At 39.2% G+C, this 9,700-nt stretch overlaps 1 non-coding gene across 1 annotated transcript; it reads right to left on the reverse strand.

The window, feature by feature from the left end:
- Positions 1-9,226: 9,226 nt before the first annotated feature.
- LOC130938202 (small nucleolar RNA R71) lies at positions 9,227-9,330 on the reverse strand. Its single transcript, XR_009069377.1, has one exon. It is a non-coding gene; the product is annotated as a small nucleolar RNA R71 (small nucleolar RNA).
- Positions 9,331-9,700: the final 370 nt, after the last annotated feature.

Genomic DNA, 9,700 nt, shown 5'->3' on the forward strand with positions numbered 1-9,700 from the left:
CTTCTCTTAAGGTGTTGACCTCCTCGGTTCCTCCTGTTACGTCTGATCCGGATTGCCAGATTCTGAACCGGGATGATGGAACTGTAGATGCTGTGCCCCTTCAGACTCGCCCTCCTTCTCCCCGTACTGATGCTGCCGGGAAGGCTCCCGATCTCAGCTGATCTTTTTTCTGAATATTTGTGTAAATAGCCCGGTTTGTGGGCTTTTGAACTTGTTTTTGTGAATGATGTTTTATTGACTGTCGATACTCTAGTTGCTATTTTTAGCAACTTTATTTTGAAAACAAAATGGTTTCTCTGAGGTTGATTTCGGTGGCCTCTTTGAAGCTTTATCATACTTTGCTTTCATCGTGCTTTAGCAGGGTGTCTATTGGAATCTTGCTGCTTGGCCTCTTTAGATTGCTTTCGTACTTTTGTTTGTAGCTTGGCTCCTTTTAAGGTCGTGACTTGTGGGGGGTCCAACTTGTTTTTCGGTTTCCTCGCTTTTATTTTGTATTTGTAGCACCTTATAACCGATTTCTTTATGTTGGTCCCTTTTTAAGTTATTTTTGTAATCCTCTTTTCTGGGCCTTTGCCAGGTCTCTTTAAGGGATTACTTTTATAACTTATCTTTGTAGGAGACCGACTTCGTTAGATCGATCTTTTCCTAGTTATTTTTGTAATCCTTTTTTTTGGACCTTTATTAGGTCTCTTTCAGGGATTACTTTTACAACTTGTTTTGTAGGAAACCGACTTCGTTAGGTCGATCTCTTCTAAGTTGTTTTTGTAATCCTCTTTCTTGGACCTTTGTTAGGTCTCTTTTAGGGATTACTTTTACAACTTGTTTTGTAGGAAACCGACTTCGTTAGGTCGATCTCTTCTAAGTTGTTTTTGTAATCCTCTTTCTTGGACCTTTGTTACGTCTTTTTCAGGGATTACTTTTACAACTTTATTTTGTAGGAAACCGACTTCGTTATGTCGGTCTCTTCTAAGTTATAGCAATTCCTCTTTAATAGGGTTGGCCATACCTCTTTCCAGGGATTTGCTGATAACTTGGACTGGCTTGGTCCGACTTTTTAATGTCGGCCAATCTTTTTTAAGTTATTATATAGCAATCCATAAGACCTCGTCATGTTCTTTTTTGGGATCACTTTCGATAACTTCTTGCATTATTCTGTGTTCATCTTTTGCCGATTTGTAGATTGTGGTTTCTGTCCTGATTTAATCGACCTTTAGGTGAATCGCGTTTTCACCTTTGTCGGCTGATTATTCCTATCCAGATCGTATAGTGAATCTGTTCTTCACTTTTTGTTCGATCGGTTGCTTTATAATCAGACGATGAATGCTTCAGATTAATGCGTCTTGAGAACTTTGTAGAATATCTGAAATGTATTTTATTTAAAGAAAGTGCAAGTATATACAGGCGGGAGTTTTTCATACCCTTAAGTCGGATTAAATCTCAATCTTTACGCCTCATTAAAAAACCTTTTCAGGAAAAAGAGTGCATCTTGTGATGAGACCTTTATCTAACTATAGTACCTTCTTAGGTTACAGGCGTGCCATGATCTGGGGAGTTCTCGTCCCTCGAGTTCAGACAGTCTGTAGTAGCCCTTCCTAAGTACCTCTGTGACTCGGTAGGTGATACGTAAAAATTAAGATTTCACGTATAACCGGCAAGTATACCGGGTCGTATCAAGTAATAAAACTCACTAAGAGTGAGGTCGATCCCACGGAGATTGGTAGATTAAGCAACTTTAGTTTAATGATGAATTTAGTCAAGTGAACATGGTTTTGATTTTATGAGCATTGTGACTTTTGAACATAATTGCAGGAATTTAAATGGCAAGGAATTTAAAGAACTGGAATATAGAAATAAAATGAAAGTAAATAACTGAAACTTAAAATGCAAGAAACTTAAATGACATCAAAGATAAATTGCAAGGAATTAAAGGTTGCAGAAATTTAAAGAGCATAAGAGCAAAGAGCAAGAAATAAAGAGACAGAATGTATATGACAAGAATAATAAATTGCAAGAATGTAGAAGGGAAATGGGGTAATGGGTGTTCAAACAACTAAGAGCAAAAGAAATAAGAACTGATGATGGAAAGGATCATTAGGGATCAGAGATGCAAATTTTCATGAATTGATGTTGATCAATTCCTTATCAATCATGGGTATAGATCCATGGCAAGTGGGTAATTGAATCCCAATCTCTTGGTGATCCAATTTCTCTCAACATAGCCAATTGCCACTCTCGTGATCTAATTGTTCATGAGAAGAGATGAAGCTCAATTTTAAATCCAAGCCACACAATTTCCAGAATCTCAACTTAGGGAGGTTACATCTCACATACCAACCAAAGTGTATTGATTAAGGAGATTATGAAAGGATGAACTCTAAACTGAACTATGTGGTTCATTTCTCAAATTCACCACATAATTCATATAGATTAACCCCTCTCTCGATGGTGGTTGAATCTTTGAAGAACAAGAATTTCCTCTTGGATTAACCACTTGAATTGAGAAGGAGAAGATGATTTATCAATGCATTCAAACAAGCAGAGCTCTTCCCCCTAATGAAAGTGGGGTTTAGTGAATCATAGCTCCAATTTCAACAACAATTGCCATAAATGAAAATTAAACTAAGTGTGAAGAAAGATGAAGAAGAAGAAGAAAATGCTTAAAAACTCAAAAATGAAGAAGAAAAGTTCCAAGAAGAACCAAAATAGCTCTCCGGGTATCCTCCCGGAAGTGCTAGAGAGTTCTCCAAGTAAAAGTGCTAGTAAGTGCTAAAAGTCTAGAAATCTAAGTGTCAAAAGTCCCCTCAAAGTACAAACTCCTTCTCTATTTATATTAGTCCTAAAACTCCTTCAAAGATCTTCAATTGGGCTAGCAATGTGGGCTTCCTCTTTGTTAAATTCTTGGCTCAATGGAAGAAGTGTTGCTAGACATGGAAGGAGGAGTTCATTCATGATGCTTCTGGCCCAATGGCTTGGCGTTTTTGCCAATAACGCTAGCCTTAATGCACGTTGGCAACGTGCATTATGTTTTCCTAGGAGTGAGCTTTGAGACTTGGGCGTTGCTAGCCCAAGTTGTTGCTAACAACTTGTTTTTCTTCTTCTTGACTCTACTTTCATGCTTAATGTTGCCCAGAATTTGAGTGTCAATCCTCTGCTTCAATATGGACTATCATACATCATTGGAAAGCTCAGAGTGTCTTCTTTCTAATGCACTTGGAATCATCTCAATTGGAATTTTCTAGCTCAAGTTATGCTTCCTCAAAGAGGGTAAGGTCAGGCTGCCAAGTTGTTGCCGAACATGCCCCTTTCTTCTCAAGTTGGCAACGTGCCAAGCCTCCCAAGGCTGAAACATGGGGCTGGCATTGTCCTCAAACACACCCCCTTGTTGGCATGTTGGCAACGTGCCCGTGCTCCCCTCCAGGGCTGCTTTCTAGCCTTCAACTTTGCTTGTCACGTTGCCTTGGAACACGCCTCTAGAAGCTAGCATTGGCAACGTGCTCGTGTGAATGGATTGCCTCTCCAAATAACTTGTCACGTTGCCTTGGAACACGCCTTTGGAGGCTAGCGTTGGCAACGTACATACTTCTTCCCCTGGGCAAGCTTTCTTGCCTAGCGTTGGCATTGGACACGCCAATACATCCTCAAGTTGGCAACGTGCTTGAGTGAGCTTCTCCAGGGCTGCATCCTAGCTTGGCTTTGCTTGCTACGTTGCCCCCAAACACACCTTTAAACTCGCGATTGTGGGGCGTTAGTGACAGACGCAAAAGAATCACTGGATTCTATTCCGACATGATCGAGAACCGACAGCTGGATAGCCGTGCCGTGACAGGGTGCGTTGAACATTTCCATTGAGAGGACGGGACTGTAGCCATTGACAACGGTGATGCCCAACATACAGCTTGCCATGGAAAGGAGTAAGAAGGATTGGATGAAGACAGTAGGAAAGCAGAGAGACGGAAGGGACAAAGCATCTTCATACGCTTATCTGAAGTTCTCACCAATGAATTGCATAAGTATCTCTATCCTTATCTTTATGTTTTATTCATATATCATCCATAACCATTTGAGTCTGCCTGACTGAGATTTACAAGGTGACCATAGCTTGCTTCATACCAACAATCTCCGTGGGATCGACCCTTACTCGCGTCAGGTTTATTACTTGGACGACCCAGTGCACTTGCTGGTTAGTTGTGCGAAGTTGTGTTTATGCCATGGTATTGAGCACCAAGTCTTTGGGGCCATTACTAGGGATTATTTGAGTTGTGAAAAGTAGTGATCACAATTTCGTGCACCAAGTTTTTGGCGCCGTTGCCGGGGATTGTTCGAGTTTTTGGCAAGCTTTTGGTCCGGTAACATCAGTGCCAAATTTTCGATCCGGCAACAACACCAAGTTTTTGGCGCCGTTGCCGGGGATTGTTTCGAGTATGGACAACTGACGGTTCATCTTGTTGCTTAGATTAGGTATTTTTTTTTTCAGAATTTCTTTAAGAATGAATTCTAGAGTTTCATGATGATCTGTTGAAATCTAGCTGGCTGTGAAGCCATGTCTAATCTTATTGGACCGAGGTTTCAACTTATCATCACAAGAGCTTATTGATTTCTATCAAACTTGCTGTTGGAGCAATGATCTGCTGAGGCTTGGCTGGCCATTGGCCATGTCTAGTGTTTTGGACCGGAGCTTTCTTTGAAAGCTTGGCTGGCTGTGAAGCCATGTCTAATTCCTGGACCGGAGTCTTAGACTAGCATTGCAATGATTCCTGGAATTCTCATTAAGAATTCTGAAACCTTTATTTTCTTTGTTTTTATATAAATTTCGAAAAATTCAAACAAAAAAATTACAAAATCATAAAAACCAAAAATATGTTATGTTTCTTATTGAGTCTAGTGTCTCATTTTAAATTTGGTGTTTTGCATGCATTGTTTATTGGATCTTGGTTCTATTTTCAAGTCAATAATACAGAGAACTGAAGATTCAGTACATGCAGCAGAGGAATTACACAGAAAAAGCTGGGCGTTCAAAACGCCCAGTGAGGAAGGAAAACTGGCGTTTAAACGCCAGCCAGGATACCTGGCTGGGCGTTTAACGCCCAAAAGGGTAGCATTTTGAGCGTTAAATGCCAGAATGGATACCATTTTGGGCATTTAATGCCAGGATGGCACAAGAAGGAAGATTCTGTTTTTAATGCAAATTTTTTTCAAGTTTTCAAAGTTTTTCAAAATCAAATATTTTTCAAATCATATCTTTTCAATCAAATCTTTTTCAAAATCAATTTCTTTCCTTTCTTTTTTCAAAAATACTTGCTAACAATTAATGATTTGATTCAGTATTTCAAGTAAGTTGCCTTTTCTGTTGAGAAAGGTTTAATGTTTGAATCATATCTTTTCTTGTTAGCCAAGTCATTAATTTTTAAAAATCAAATCTTTTTAAATTGTTTTTCAAATCATATCTTTTCAATCATATCTTTCTAATCACATCTTTTTTTCAAAAACGTTTTCAATCATATCTTCTTTAAAATCTTTTTCAAAATGTTTTTAAAATCTTTTTAATTAATTTTCGAAAAAAAATCTCTTCCCCTCTTCTCACATCCTTCTATTTATGGAGTACCACTCCTCCTCAAAGCACAATTCGAACTCTATCTCACTAAGTTTGAATTCTTCTACCTCTTCCTTCTATTTTTCTTTTCCTCTAACACCTCAAGGAGTCTCTATACTGTGACATAGAGGACTCCATATTTTCTTGTTCTCTTCTCTTTCATATGAGCAGGAGCAAAGACAAAAGCATTCTTGTTGAGGCTAATCCTGAACCTGAAAGGACCTTGAAGCGAAAGCTAAGAGAAGCTAAAGCGCAATTCTCTGTAGAGGACCTAATAGAATTCTTCAAAGAAGAAGAACCTATGGCAGCCAAAAATAACAACAATGCCAACAATGCAAGGAAGGTGCTGGGTGACTTTACTGCACCTACTCCCGACTTCTATGGGAGAAGCATCTCTATCCCTGCCATTGGAGCAAACAACTTTGAGCTTAAGCCTTGATGCCAAGGCATCTTAGGCTAGTTTCACTAGCATTTTTCTATTAGTTTTAGTTGTTTTATGCATTTTCTTGAGCTTAAAGTAACCAAGAATGGTTAAATGAACAACAAAGCAATGAACCATCCAAAACATTATGATTATGATGCAAATTCATGAGTTTTTAGTTATATTACTTGAATGCTATGAATGGATGATTTCTCATGAAATTTTGCAAGACTTTGATGCAATTGTTTGGATGATTTCAGGGAAGAAGAGGCTAGGCAAGGAAGCAACAAAATCAATAAAGGAAGCTTGAATATCAAATGGGACGTTTAAGCTCCAGTTTAAGGTTAAACTGGAGCTTAAACGCCAAAATCATGAGAAGAGAGGAAATGCTGTAACTGGCGTTTAACCTCCAGTTTGACCTTAAACTGGAAGTTAAACGCCAGAATGAGAAAGGGCACTAAGAAGCATTCCACGTTTAACCTCCAGTTTAACCTTAAACTGGAGGTTAAACGCCAGAATGATGATTTGAACCAAGGGAGCATTCCACGTTTAACCTCTAGTTTAACCTTAAACTAGAGGTTAAACGTGTTCGACACTTTTCTTTCTCACCAAGAAGCATTCCACGTTTAATCTCCAGTTTAACCTTAAACTGGAGGTTAAACGCCAGAAGCAAGAGAGGCACCAGGAGCATTCCACGTTTAACCTCCAGTTTGACCTCAAACTGGAGGTTAAACGTGTTCGACCATTTCCTTCCTCCAGGGTGTTTTCTTCATTCCACGTTTAACCTCCAGTTTGACCTCAAACTGGAGGTTAAACGTGTTCGATCCAAATTGCCTCCAGGGGTTGCCTTCTTCATTTCCAAGTTTAACCTCCAGTTTAACCTCAAACTAGAGGTTAAACGTGTTCGATCCAAATTCCCTCCAGGATTGCTTTCTTCATTTCCAAGTTTAACCTCCAGTTTAACCTCAAACTGGAGGTTAAACGTGTTCGATATATTCACTCTCCTGGGTTGCTTTATTCCAATTCCACGTTTAAGTTTCTGTTTAACCTTAAACTGAAACTTAAACTTCAACTTAAACGCAACCTTTTTAAAGGGTTTCTGGGCCAAAAATATTGAAGTTTAAGTTAGCAATTGAGCACAATTATTAACTTAAACGTATTATGGTGTGAAACCCAAGTGAATATCATGGTTTATGGGATTGGGCCTGAAGAATTAATGAGTCTGGAACTTCAAATTGTTGAGTCTTGTGTCATTACTTGTTTATCACTAAGTTTGCTCAATGAATGTTACAGAATTGGATCACAGCCTCATCAGGATTATGGACCATAAGCCTGAAGCAAAAGGAAATCAAGGAAAGGCCTCAAAGCCCAAGAAACACAACAGAAGCTCAATTTAGAAAGTGTATAAATAGGATAGAATTAAAGTTAGTTGGGATCTTTGGACCTTTTGACACTTTTTTTTTACACTAGAGAACTTTGGATATTGTGTAATTGAATTCTGAGCTATGAAGCACTAAACCCCTTTCATTGGGTTAGGGAGCTCTATTGTAATTCAATGAATCAATAATAGTTTTATCTTCTTCTTCAATCTTTTCTCTTGAATTTTGTTAGAAGGCTTCTCGATCTAATTCCATTGGGTAATTGTCTTGGGAAAGAAATTACCCATAATTGGAATCCTTCGGAACCTTGGGAAAGGAATGGAGGATTCATGCTAGAGAAGCTTTCTCACAGTGAATTGGATTGGGGTTTGGATGGATATTGTGACATATAATCCTACCAAATTGTGGTCCATGAAGTTGTGTGGTATAATCAGTGATCGAGCTTCATCTCTTCTTATGAACATTTAAACCAAGGGATTGGGAATTTGTTTGTTTTTAGAGAGAATTGGTGAGCCAAGGGATTGGGATCCAATCATATAAGATTGCCAAGCAAAATTCAATGAATGCATTGGTTGAGGAAGAGATAAAATGTTTTGATTCGGAGATCTCAATATCTCCTAACACCCAATGAACTCCCCATCTCTGATCTATCCTTTTCTATTTACATCCTGCAATTTCAATTCACGCAATCACCCCAATTCCCTTTTAATTTCAGCAATTTAACTTCTCGCATTTAATCTCTCGCAATTTAAGATTCTGCAAATTTCATTTCCTTGCAATTTACATTTCCCGCCAATTTACTTTATGCAAATTCACATCCAATTCTTGATTCCGCTCAACTAATCAAACTTCTAATTCGAATTGCTCACTTAACCAATCCTTGTGGGATTCGACCTCACTCTATTGTGAGTTTTTACTTGACGATAACCGGTGCACTTGCCGGAAGGAATTTTGCCACTCGTGCAATTTCCTAAATCGTAGCATAACAAGTTTATGCGCATCAAGTTTATGGCGCCGTTGCCGGGGATTGGTTTTCGATTGACAATTCTCAAATTGGAAGTTAACTAGATTGAGCATTTTGTTTTGTTTTGTTAATTTAGTTCAAGTTAGTTGTTGAATTTTAATTTCTGCACTCTGTTACTTGCTTTTTCTTTATTATGCCTTTCAATTCTAGCAACTAACTCACTGACCCACTAACTATTTGAATTAATTCCTCAACTGCTCTAACCATACTCTTCCATTAACCAAGAGTATTCCACTTGTTTGTTGCTTGTGGTGTGTTCTTGTATGACAGGTAGGAGAGGAGAGGCATCAACTCCTCCATATACCGAACCAGAGAGGACCCTTCATAGACTTAGAAGGGAAGCAAGAGGGAAGAGAGTACTGAGAAAAGAAGAATCTGAAGGAGAATCTGAGGACAACTTTGAGGAAGCTCTAGATCTCAACATGGATAGAGAATTTCACAACCATGAGAGGGCTGATGGAAACAATGCCATTCCTGAGAGGAGGGTTCTTGGTTCATACATAAACCCAACCTCTGGGAATTGTGGTAGCAGCATTCAGAAACCACCCATTCAGGCCAATAATTTTGAACTCAAACCACAGTTAATATCACTGGTGGAGAACCATTGTTCATTTGGTGGGAGTGCTAATGAAGATCCAAACCAACATCTCACCAAATTCCTGAGAATTTGCGACACTGTGAAGTCCAATGGAGTCCAGGACGATGCCTATAAACTGCTCTTGTTTCCATTTTCACTTAGGGACAGCCTAACAACCTGGGATGAGGTGGAGAGCAAGTTTTTGGCACGTTTCTACCCCCCACAAAAGGTCAATAGGCTTCGATCTGAGGTTCAGACTTTTAGACAACAAGATGGTGAGACGCTCTACGAGGCATGGGAGAGGTTCAAAGAATTGACAAGGAAATGTCCACCAAACATGTTCCCTGACTGGGTGCAATTGCATATTTTCTATGACGGACTTTCTTATGAATCAAGGAAAGCTGTAGACCATTCATCAGGAGGTTCATTGAACAGGAAAAAGACTGTGGAAGAAGCCATTGAAGTGATTGAGACAGTGGCTGAGAATGAGTACTACTATGCTTCAGAGAGGCACAACACTAAGGGAGTCATGGAGCTGAACCATGTTGATACAATTCTAGCCCAAAACAAGGTGTTTGCCAAGCAACTAGCAGAACTCACAAGGAAATTGGACACAAAGCAAGTGGCTGCGATACACACACAAGATCAAGAGGAAGTAAGCATTGAAGGAGGTGATTGGGAAGAGGCCAACTATGTGGGAAATCAACAA

The sequence above is a fragment of the Arachis stenosperma genome, chromosome 6, assembly GCF_014773155.1.
Source record: "Arachis stenosperma cultivar V10309 chromosome 6, arast.V10309.gnm1.PFL2, whole genome shotgun sequence".
In the NCBI taxonomy this organism is placed as follows: Eukaryota; Viridiplantae; Streptophyta; class Magnoliopsida; order Fabales; family Fabaceae; genus Arachis; species Arachis stenosperma.